The sequence below is a fragment of the Mandrillus leucophaeus genome, unplaced genomic scaffold (assembly GCF_000951045.1).
Source record: "Mandrillus leucophaeus isolate KB7577 unplaced genomic scaffold, Mleu.le_1.0 Scaffold56, whole genome shotgun sequence".
NCBI lineage: Eukaryota > Metazoa > Chordata > Mammalia > Primates > Cercopithecidae > Mandrillus > Mandrillus leucophaeus.
The window spans coordinates 6,062,497-6,075,382 of NW_012106030.1; the positions used below are offsets into that span (position 1 = coordinate 6,062,497).

The 12,886-nt window shown below is 36.9% G+C and overlaps 1 pseudogene; it reads left to right on the forward strand.

The window, feature by feature from the left end:
- The first annotated feature begins 8,143 nt into the window (after window positions 1-8,143).
- On the forward strand, window positions 8,144-9,207 carry LOC105552510 (annotated as a pseudogene).
- Window positions 9,208-12,886: the final 3,679 nt, after the last annotated feature.

The following is a 12,886-nucleotide window of genomic DNA, read 5'->3' on the forward strand; positions in this document are numbered from 1 at the left end:
AAAAAACATTGCCCAGAAAATGCTTGACATACTCCTTCCTTGACCATACACTTAGATTCATTGAGAAGCTGTCTTATGACTCATTCATTCAACAATTAGGTGCTAAAGATGAGCAGAGCAATGCCAGGAAGATCCAAATGTAAAAAATTGTCTGTCTTCAGGAACTCACAGGCTATTGAGAGACCGAAACAAACAGCATGGTGAGCACAATGACAGAGGATTACAGGATGCAATGGAAACACACAGGAATTGCACTTCCCCTAGAGGAGGGAAGCAAGGTATGAAGGAATACCTGAGAAGAAGAAATTCTAACATACTGTTGTTTATTTTATCTTCTTATCAAAGATCTTATTAAAGCTAAAGTAATCCTATCTTGTTTATTACCTATTCATCTGTTTATATGTTTATTTTCTTCCTCCCCTATAACTGTTTCCTGTTGCTGCTATAACAAATTACTGCAGGTTTAGCAGCTTAAACAACACAATTGTTTTATCTTACAGTTTTGGAGGTCAAAAATACAAAATGGATTCAATAGGCTAAAACCAAGGCATCAGAAGATCATTCCTTCTGAGAAGGTGGAGAATCTGTGTCCTTACCTTTTCCGGCTTCTAGAGGTCATCCACATTCATGACCCCTCCCCTCAATCCTCAAAAACGGCGTCACACATCTTTCTGTACCTTTTTCTGTGGTCATATCAGTGTGTGACTAATTCTGTTCTTCTGCCTCCCTATTTCACTTTTAAGTTTTGTGACTATAATTGGGCCCTACCTGGATAATCCAGGCTAATTTACCTAATTTAAGGTAAGCTAATTAGCAACCTTAATTTCACCTGCAATCATACTGCCCTCCTTGCTATGTCAACTAACATAGTCACAGGTTCTGGGGATTAATGAATGGATGTCTTTGAGGGAACCACTATTCTTCCTACCACATTCCTCTTCTAGAAAAATTCATTGCAAACAGAAACTTTACCTTTACCCACTATTGAATCTCCAACAGGTGGAGCAGCACCTAGCACACAGAAGATTCTCTATAGTTATTTGTTGATTGAATGGCTAATTGACAATGGTGATACAACACCAGAAATAATCGTTAATTTTTTAAATACTCTTTATTGATTAAAAATGTTAACAATCATTCAAGCCTTTAGCAACTCACACTTTTTACCAGTAGAGGGTCTTGCATCCATGTTGATGGCTGCTGACTGATCAGAGAGGTGATTGGTAAAAGTTGGGATGGCTGTGGCAATTTCTTAAGACAACAATGAAGTTTACTGCATTGATTGACTCTTCCTCGCAATATTCTTCTGCAGCATGCAATGCTGTTTCATAGCATTTACCCACACTAGATTTGTTTCAAATTTCAAACAATCCTCTCGAACCCTGACACACCTTTATCAACTAAGGTTATGCAATATTCTAACTACTATGTTGTCATTTCAACAGTGTTCACAGCATCTTTGCCGGGGGAGATTCCATCTCAACAAACCACTTTCTTTGCTCATTCATAAGAAGCAACCCCTTACCCATTAAAGTTTTGTCATGAGATTTCAGCAATTTAATCACATCTTCAGGCTTCACTTTCAATTCTGGTTTTCTTCCTGTTTTCACCATATCTGCAGTTACTTATTTTTTATTTCAATAGCTTTAGGGATGCAACTGGTTTTTTTGTTACAAAGAATGAATTGTATCACTGAACTCTGGGATTTTAGTGTACCCATCACCCGGATAGAGTACATTGCACACAATAGGTAGTCTTTTTATGCTGCACCTCTCTCCCACCATCCCCACTTCTGAGTCTCCAAAATTCGCTATACCACTCTGTATGCCTCTGCATACCCATAGCTTAACTCCTACTTATAAATGAGAACCTGTGGTGTTTGGTTATCTGCTCCTGAGTTACTTCACTTAGCATAATGGCCTCCAGTTCCATTCAACTTGCTGCAAAATACATTATTTCATTCATTTTTGTGTCTGAGTAGTATTCCATGTGTATATATACCACATTTTCTTTATCCACTCATTGGTTAATAGGCCCTTAGGTTGATTCTATATCTTTGCAATTGTGAATGGTACTGCAATAAACATATGTGTGCAGTTGTATTTTTTTATATAATGACTTTTCTTCCCTTGGGTAAATACCCAGTAGTGGAATTGCTGGATTGGCTAGTAGATCTACATTTAGTTCTTTGAGAAATCTCCATACTGCTTTCCATAGAGGCTGTGCTAATTTAAATTCCCACCAGCAGTGTATAGCATTCCCTTTTACTACATTTATGCCAATGTCTATTGTTTTCTGACTTTCTGATAATGGCCATCTGGCTGGGGTAAGGTAACATCTCATTGTGGTTTTAATCTGCATTTCCCTGATGATTAGTGATACTGAGCATTTTTCCATGTTTATTGGCCATTTGTATATCTTCCTTTGAGAAATGTATGTTCACGTCCTTTCCCACTTTTAATTGGGATTATTTGTTATTTTCATGCTGATTTGTTTGAGCTACTTGTAGATTTTCGATATTAGTCTTTTGTCAGATGCATAGTTTGCGAATATTTCCTCCCATTCTGTAGGTTGTCTGTTTACTCTGTTGATGGTTTCTTTTGCTGTGCAGAAACTTTTTAGTTTAATTAGATTCCATTTATTTACTTTTGTTTTTGTTGCATTTGTTTTGGGGGCCTCTTAGTCATAAATTCTTTGCGTAGGCCAATGTCCAGAAGAGGTTCTTTTAGGGTTTTCTTCTAGAATTGTTACGGTTTCTGGTCTTAGATTTAAGTCTTTAACCTATCTCGAGTTAATTTTTCTATATGGTGAGAGATAGGGATCCAGTTTCATTCTTCTACATGTGGCTGTCCAATTTCCCAGTACCATTTATGAAATAGGGAGTCTTTTCCCCAGGATATGTTTTTGTCTGCTTTGTGGAAGATTAGTTGGTTGTCAGTATTTGGATTTACTTCTGGGTTTTCTGTTCCATTGGTCTATGTGTCTACTTTTATACCAGCACCATGCTGTTTTGGTTACTATAAGCTAACATATCCCAGAAGACTTAAATATTATAGCAATATGGGAATAGAGGAGTAAGAGTTTCCTTTTAAGAGCAGGTGTGGGTGTGGGATGCTGCATTTGCTTTCCACAGATGCTACAACAAAACATGATAAACTTGGTAGCTTTAAGCATTAAAAATTAATTACTTTTAAGTTCAGAAGACCAGAAATCTAACCCCAAGGCATTAGCAAGATCAATTCCTTCTGAGGCTCTGAAGGAAAAACCATCCTAGGCCTCACTCCTAGCTTCTGGTGGTTGCCAGCAATCTTTGACATTCCTTTGCTTATAGACACACCACTCCAATCCCTACCTCAATCTTTCCATCACCTTCTTCTGTGTCTCTCTGTGTCCTCCCTTCTTGTTACAAGGACACCAGTGGTTTTACCAGATCACCCTAAATCCAGGATGAGTTCAACTCAAGATCCTTAACTGATTTCATCTGCAACAACCCTAAGTCCAGATAACATCACATTCTGAACTTCCACATGCACATGAATTTTGGGAGGAACCTATTCAACCCACTCCAAATGCTCTTGTTCTATGACTTACAAACACAGTGCTTCTCAAGGCTCCAAATGGCCTCAAGATGGGTGTCTCTGGGTCTACAATGGTCAGAAAATACTTTCTACTGTAAAGTTAACAGAGACTCTGCAGAAATTTCTCCCCTTTTCTCCTGCATCATGGTTTTTTAAGTACTTCTTGGAAAGAAAATCGGCTGCGCTAATACAGCTCTTCAAATAATTTATCTTTATCAATAAAACCTCAGGAAAATTAAACCATAAAGATATATTTCCAAAATGCACTATCAGTTTGAATGAAGTCCACAAAGGCTCCAAAGCAAAAACGAAGCCTGGGGTGTGTGCCCTCTCCCTTCAGGAGGCTTTTCAACTCTTGGTAAAAGGATTCCAGATACAAATGGACTGCTGGCCTAGATTTGGATGTAGAAGAATGTAAATAGCTGTTGGCTTATTATAGTAGAAATCTCAAACGCTTATTGTTGCTTTCAGTCAGGTGGATATTTTTTATGTGGCTCAGTTTTCTATAGTTGGTGATGGGAGAAATACCTTTTGTTTCGCCTAGCACAGTAAGTCGAGCTGCAGCCTCTCATCAGAATAGGGAGTGAAAAGATGGAACCCCAGGTGGCACAGACCTGAAGGTCCTTTCCTAATACAAAACTTGGGGCTTTACTGTTACAAAATATCAGAAAAAGCTAAGTGCTCACTTAAAAAAAAAAACAGTAAGGTCAAATCTACAGTGCTTTCCTAGGTAACATTCCCCAGTGCACCATTATTCCCTGTGTTCCTTGTAGCAAGGTGGACAGCTTCACTTATAAAGCATTTCAAGAGAATGAAATAGTAAATTATATTAAGAGTCCCAGAATTACAATTAGAAATTTGATAGGACTCTGTAGACTTTCTTCCCATATAATTCAATGGTTAACCAACACAAGGAAATTTAGAGAAGATTCCAATAAAATACATATTAAGAAAGGAAATGTTACTCTTTTGCTACCACCTTTTGTGAGAGGTATCGTTTTATTAATATTAAGTTAGATTAAAAAGAAAATTGCCAATAAAAAACCAAAAACTTCAAAGCAACTGCGTTAACAACGGCCCCCCAATTAACAAAAACCCCAAAAACAAACCTTTTTTTTTAACAATTCCTAACCACTTTTATTTCTGAAATGCAGAAAATAAGAGTTTTACCTCCAAATCAATGCACAACGCTTTGCACATACCAGATAATCTACAAAAACTGGTTGATATAAATGAGACAGAAACAGAAACCACGCTTCAGAAATTCACTGAATGAAACTGACAAAAAGAAGTGACATCATTTATTTATTCAAGAATAGAGGAGTTCTAGTTTTTGATGCAGGAATAGCCCCTTTTCTTCTGAAACTCTGCTTGCCATCCAGGTGCATTCTTCAGAGTGAGAAAGGCAGAATTATTCATACTGTGGAATTTTATACATTACAGCCCAGGAAAAAAAAAAAAAAAAAACAACCCTGATCCATTTCACTTCAAAGCCGTACACTCTCAAGCCCCCTCATACATGTTAAATTTCTGAGTGTTGTGATACGTCATTCTTTGGCCTCACAGGAAATTTGAGCAACCATATTGAACAATCAATATAAATCCTTTTTCTTTTCACAACATCCAAGCAATAGTTTCCAACTTTGTTTTGAGTCACTCAAAGCAAGATCGTTATAGTTTCTTTGATATGCACTTCTATTTAAAAATTTTTGCATTTCTGCTTCAAAATCTAACTCCCTTTTGAAATACATTTCTAAAACTGCGTTCTAATAATACTGGATTATAAGAAAAAGCATGCAGAGATACATGCAGACTTGAGAAATCGATGGCATTTGGAAGATAACTGGAATCATTCTTGGTGGAAGTGACTAGAGGAGTGTTGAATATATAAATTTAATCATTGATTCTAAATTAGTAATAACCGCAGGCCTCGTTTTAAAAGACCTATATGCCAACATGTACTGAAGAGTAGTGGAAAGGGCAATTTTTTAAAAAAGGCTCAACCAGCTGTGTAATTGTGTTGATACATGAATGCCTCTTCTTCGTAAAATTTCGAAACTTTTTCCCGGAATATTATCAAAGCTAATATAATAACTATATACCCACCACCCAGAATTAATATCAACATTCTATCATGTTTGATTCAGATTTTCATTTTTGTGAAAGATCTAAAATCTACAGATAAAATTTCACTCTTCTCCGAACTCCTCCCCAATCTAATACCTTTCTATCTCCAGCATTAATCGCTGTCCTATATTAGCTGAGTATACAACATATATTTTAAGGTATTTGTAATCAATATATATTTAAAGATAATATATAAATGCACACATACAGAATTATAGAGATTTTTCAGTTTACAGAAATGTTATTAAACTGTGCAACTTTCTATAATTTGTTTTTTGTTTTTACTTTAACTTAGATATTTTGAAATCCATCCATGTATGTTCAATATAGTCCATTCAATTTAACTGCTGTATTATATCCTAAATAAATAACTGGTTTATCAATTTTCCTCCACATGAGCATTTGAGCTTTTTTCTCTCTCTCTTACAGATAATACTATCATTTGCACTATTACATATCCTAGAATTCTCCAAGACATATATCTACAACTGGAATTGTCAGACTGTGGTGTAAAATGGGTCTTCAAAAGGTTCATGAAAAATGCATACTGTGAAAAAAGTATGCATATTTCAAATTTTTTGCACCAAAATAAACTCATATTAACTTGTTATAATATGTCCAAACAGCATCTAATTTGAGGCACTAGGAAGGATAAGACATCAGTTTGAAAACAGCCCCTAGCAGAGCAACATGAATTCTGCTAAAATTGAAGTAAGAACACAGGTCAAACTTCTGATGAAGCATGGGTATAAGAATGGTGACATCATTAGCTGGGTATGTTGGCGCTTGCCTGGAGTCCCACCTGCTTGGGAGGTTGAGGAAGGAGAATCTCTTGAACCCAGGAGGCGGAGGTTGCAGTGAGCCGAGATCACACTACTGCACTCCAGTCTGGCCTGGGCGACAGAACAAGACTCCATATTAAAAAAAAAAAGAAAAGAAAAGAAAAAGAAAAAAGAAAATAATGGTGAGATTATTGATGCTTTAGAAAATGTTTCTGGGAATAATGCCCCAAAGAAATCAGCAGTTTACAAATAAATAGCTCGTTTTAAGAAACACAACAATGTTGAAGCTCATAGTGACAGACGATCCACATCAATTTGCAAGGAAAAATTTATCTTGTTTGTACCCTAGTTGAAGAAAGCCAACATTGAACAGCAGAAACAATAGTCAACATCATCAACATTTCAGCTGGTTCAGTGTGCACGATTTTAATCGAAAAATTAAAGTTGCCAAAAACATTGCACCCATTTCAGCTGCAGACAAGAGCACACATTTAGACAGAAATTTTAAACAAGTGGGATCAAAATCCTAAATTTTTTTGAAGAATTATAACAGAAGATGAAATATGGCTTTACCACTACACACCTGAAGACAAAGCACAATCTAAGCAATGGCTACCAAGAGATGGAAGTGGCACAGTCAAGATACTCAAGGAATTTTGCTTGTTGATTTTCTGGAGGGTCAAAGAACAATAAAATCTTATTATGAGAGTGTTTTTGAGAAAGTTAGCCAAAGCTTTAGCAGAAAAAATCCTGGGAGAGCTTCACCAGAGAGTCCTCCTCAACCACAACAATGCTCCTACCAATGCCTCAACAAACAAGGACAATTTTGAAAGAGTTTCGATGGGAAATCACTAGGTATTAACCTGACAGTTCTGATTTGGCTCCTTCTGACATTGTTTTTGCATGTTTCCAAATCTTAAAGAATATTTAAGAGGTATTTAATTTCCTCAGTTAATAATGTATTTTAAGATGCAGAAAAGGCCTTCAATAAAATTCAATGTCCTTTCATGTTAAAAACTCTCAATAAACTAGGTATTGAAGGAACATACCTCAAAATAAGAACCATGTATTACAAACCCACAGCCAATATCATACTGAATGGGGAAAAGCTGAAAGGACGCCCTTTGAAAACCACCACAAGATAAGGATGCCCTCTCTCAGCACTCCTATTTAACGTAGTATTGGAAGTTCTGGCCAGGGCAATCAGGCAAGACAAGTAAGTAAAGGGTATTCAAATAGAAAGAGAGGAAGTGAAATTATCTTTGTTTGCAGATAACACGATCCTAAATCTAGAAAACCCCACCGTCTCAGCCCAAAAGCTTCTTAAGCTGATAAGCAATTTCAGCAAAGTCTCAGGATACAAAATCAACGTGCAGAAATCACTAGCATTCCTATGCACCAACAACAGGCAAGCAGAGAGCCAAATCATGAATGAACTCCCATTCATAGTTGCTCCAAAAAGAATAAAATATCTGTCAGCACTGCACCGATTTCCGCATCCAGCTCCGGACGCTTCCAGTCTTAGCTGGGCCCATTTGGGAGGGTGTACTACAGACCCTCACATGTTGAACAGTAGGATTCAGCAGGGAATGAGTTCCACATCCTCCTTTCATCCATCCTTCTTTCCCAACTCCTCTTCCACTTCCCACTGTCCCTATGTCTACTTTACTGCTCAATCTGGATTTGGGGGAACTACCTCCCAAAAAAACATTAGAAGGAAATGCCAAGCACTGAAATTTTGTCAAGAAGTGGAGGCTCTTGGAATGGAAGGGCTTTCTGGGTAAAAAGAACCAGCCCCCTTGTGAGGCACCTAAGTTTTACTCTGAACCTCCAAAAAATGGGGAAACTCATAGGGTAGATGGCACTTGGAAGACCCCTCCCGTCCTAAAAAATAAGAAGACCACTGCCTCCAATGGATCAGGACAGCCCCTGGACAAGAAAGCTGCAGTGTCTTGACTGACCCTTGCCCCTTTGAAGAAGGTTGATTCTGTTGCTGCTAAACTAGATTTGTTGGGGGAGATCTGGAGTGCCCTTCCCAAGATTAATAGGCACCCAACCCACTCCCAGAAGAAATCCTCTAGGAAGAACCATCCACAGAAGAATGCCCCACAGAACTCCACCCAAGCTCATTCAGAGAATAAATGCTCCAGAGCATCCCAGACGTTTGTCAAGGAAGATGATGGTGGCAATTGACTCTGAGATGGTGGGCACAAGACCCAAGGGGCATGTTAGTTCCTTGGCTCAATGTAGCACTGCCAACTACAACGGAGATGTGCTTTATGACGAGTACATCCTTCCCCACTGCCACATTGTGGACTACTGGACCAGAATGGAATGGTATCCACAAGCAGCACATGGTGAATGCCACACCCTTCAAGATTGCTCCAGGCCAGATCTTGAAGATACTCACAGGGAAGATAGTGGTGGGACATGCCATCCACAATGACTTCAAAGCCCTTTAGTACTTTCACCCCAAGTCCCTCACCCATGACACCACCTGTATCCCCCCTCCTCAACTGTAAGGATCCTATATCCCCCCACCTGACCACCCAGAGAACGCCACCATATCTCTGAAGCATCTCACCAAAAAGCTGCTAAACCGGGATATTCAGGTTAGGAAGAGTGGCTATTCCTCTGTGGAAGATGCCCAGGCCACCATGGAGCTGTACAAGTTGGTTGAAGTTGAGTAGGAAGAGCACCTAACCCAGAATCCCCGCTAAGGACTAGCGGCAGTGGGGACGCTGGTGATGTGGGGAGGCAGAGGCAGTACCCATGAGAAACAGAGCAGCAGACCAATGGACAGCTCCACCAACTCCACATCTTTGGAAGCTAGAATTGTGGGGAAAGAGAAGTTCTACCCCAGACTCAATATCCACTGAAATTTCACCTCTGGTGTTGTGCCCTGTGTCTGGTTAAGTGTCCCATGGAAGCGGGAAGCCTTCACGTCAGAACACAGCCTTATGCCATTTACTTCTAAATGGTGCTAGCCACAGGTGTCCCAGGGTGCTCTGTGCCAGTCAAGATTTTTAACTTTCAAGAGGCAGGGCATACTAGGCAATGCAGTTTCCCAAACTGTCTTATCACTTGGGTGGACATACGTCTCTTTTTATGCTTTTTGGTCTTGAATAATTAACAACAAAAGTAATTGCAACAAAAAGAAAATTGACAAATGGGATCGAATTAAACTAAAGAGCTTCTGCTGCACAGCAAAATAAACTATCATTAGAGTGAACAGACAACCTCCAGAATGGAAGAAAATCTTTGCAGTCTACCCATCTGACAAAGGTCTAATATCCAGAGTCTACAAGGAACTTAAGCAAAAAATAGGAAAAAAAAAAAAAAAAAAAGAAACATTAAAAAGTGGTCAAAGAACATGAACAGACACTTCTCAAAAGAAGATATTCATGTGGCCAACAAACATATGGAAAAAAGCTTAACATCACTGATCATTAGAGAAATACAAACCAAAACCACAATGAGATAGATACCATCTCACATGAGTCAGAATGGCGATTACTAAAAAGTCAAGAAACAACAGATGCTGGCGAGGATGCAGAGAAAAGGAAACACTTTTACACTGTTGGTAGGAATGTAAATTAGTTCAACAATTTTGGAAGATGGTGTGGCAATTCCTGAAAGATCTACAAGCAGAAATATCATTTGACCCAACAATCCCATTACTGGGTATATACCCAAAGGAATAGAAATCATTCTATTACAAAAATACATGCACATCTATGTTCATTGCAGCACTATTCACAATAGCAGAGACATTTTATCAACCTGAATGCCCATCAATGATAGGCTGGGTAAAGAAAATGTGGTACTTATACATCATGGAATACTATGTAGCCATAAAAAGGAATGAGATCATGTCCTTTGCAGAAACATGGATGGAGCTGGAAGCTGTTATCCTCAGCACACTAACACAGTGTTAATTTTTCTATTGAGCTCTTTAAGATTTGTAACATAAGTAATATTTTTGTGTCTAGTGATTTTTGATCTGCATTGTATATTGCAAATGTCTTCTGTGGTTCATCTTTTAACTTAATGTTTTTTATAGTAGAAGGTTTTAAACTTTATAAAACATCAAATTTTGTCTTTCTTTATAACTTCTTGCTCTGTCTGACTTAAGAAATCCTTTCCACCCTGTGGCCATACATATACCAAATATATTTTATTCTAACATTTTGAATGTTTAAGACTTTAATGCATATCTAGGACTTTAAATTTTATAAACGTATCCATTTATATAAATTGAATTTCATAAATTACATTATATTTATTTGTAAATATTATAAATTAAATATTACCTATTAATGTAGTTTACATTAAATAATTAATATATTTTTGAACATTTGGAATTTTAATGCATATTAAAGTATTTAACATATATTTAGAACACATATATTTTACACAATTTTTTCTTTCTTTATAAGTTCTGAAGGTGTCTGGTTTAAGAGGTCCTTCCCTATCCTGTGGTCATGATATTTTTCTATACTTTATTCCAATTTTTGTGTTATTTTATTTTTTGTTATGGAAAAGCAAATAGATCGAACTCAGTTTTTGAAATGGCTATGGTCCCATGCATGCTTAGGTCAAGCTGAGTGCTCTCTAGCTGCTCTATTTATTCTCAGACGAAAGTATTTATGTAAATTTATTAGCAGACTGGCTCTAGCACAATATTAGGGCAGAAATACTCATCATGCTGCTAGATTTAATAGGAATGCTTCTGAAGTTTCTTCCATTAGATACCACAACATAGTTTCCTGAACATCTCCTTCTAGTCCTAATTTGCAAAAAATTTTATCATAAATACATGGTGAATTGTATGGATTGCTGCTTATTCTACAACTGTAGGAATTTATTATGCTTTTCTTTATTCTGTAAATGTGTTGGATTAGATTTATAAATTTTTGTGAATGTGAGCCAGCCTTCTATTCCTAGGCTAAGTCCCATTTTACTTCTTATTTATTCATTTATTTTAAACATCTGCATTTTGCTAATAATTTATTTATGATTTTTACATGTACATTCATACATCAGACTATCTTATTTTCATGTATTATAATTAATAAATTATGTCACTAAGTTTATACTAATCCAATAAAATAAGTTATATATCTCTTCGTATTTTTCCCTTTTCTAAAACAGGAAATATCTACTTAGTAAAATTTCAGCAAAATTCACTTACTAAATATTCTGAACCAGGACTTTTTTTTTTTTTTAATGGGAGAGATTCTTGACTAGGAAATTAATTTCTTCACTTTTAATTGCTTAATTCAGAGATTTAAATATTTTTTCTTGAGTTAGTTCAGGTAATGTATGTATTTATTTTTTAAGTGACCATGTATTCAAGATTTCAAATTTGTTCATAAGTTTATGTTATGTGTTTCTAGTACTCCCATGATTTGTATACTCCCTTTTCTCATCTAATTGGACTCTTTTTGATCTGGAAAGACAAATGCAGGCTAGACTTCTCATAAAGTCATTATTCCATCTAATCAATCATTGACTCATCAAATATGCATTGATCTTGAAAGGTACAGAGAAAACAACTGATACAACCCTCCAAGCCCAGGAATCAAAATTTGATTGAGTTTAAGTAGAGTTTGTTATGTTTTAAGGAAAAATATTTATCTTTTTTAGTTGTCAGTCTTTGTTATATCCCAATCTATGTATTATCTACTTGCATAATATTGTATAAATATAAGCTTTGATAAGCAAACATTTCAATAAATATTCTTAATTGTAGGGGGAAAAATCACTGGGTAGAAAAAATGTGATACTTTCTTTTCTTTTCCAATACCATCAGTCATGAAGAAATAACCAAGGGACCACCTCCATCTGGAGGAAGCTTGTGATAATTCCAGGACATAGAAAGCCATAGCTTTTGGAATAGCAATATCTAAATTCTAAGCCTATAATACAATGTGAACAAAGGTCATCGATAATTACTTTTCAAAAGCTCAGAAAACAAGCAACTGTTTTACAAATTAAACAGAGCACCCAAAATTGAAATTATTGAGTTGACTTTTGGGTTTTTTTGTTGTTATTGTTTCTATTTTTTTTCTTTTTTTGAGACAGGATCTCGCTCTGTTACCCACACTGGAGTGCAGTGGTGCCATCACAGCTCACTGCAGCCTTGCAGTGTAGAACTCCTGGGCCTGAGTGATCCTCCCACCTCAGTCTCCCAAGTATCTGGGACTACAGGTGCACACCACCATGCCTGGCTAATTTTTTTTTTTTAAATAGAGACAAAGTCTAACTATATTACCTGGGTTGGGCTCGAACTCCTGGCTTCAAGAGATCCTTACACCTTGGCCCCAAAGTACTGAGATTACAGGCAGGACCCATCACACCTGACTTTCGTTTTAAAGCAACATTTCTTTTCTCTTT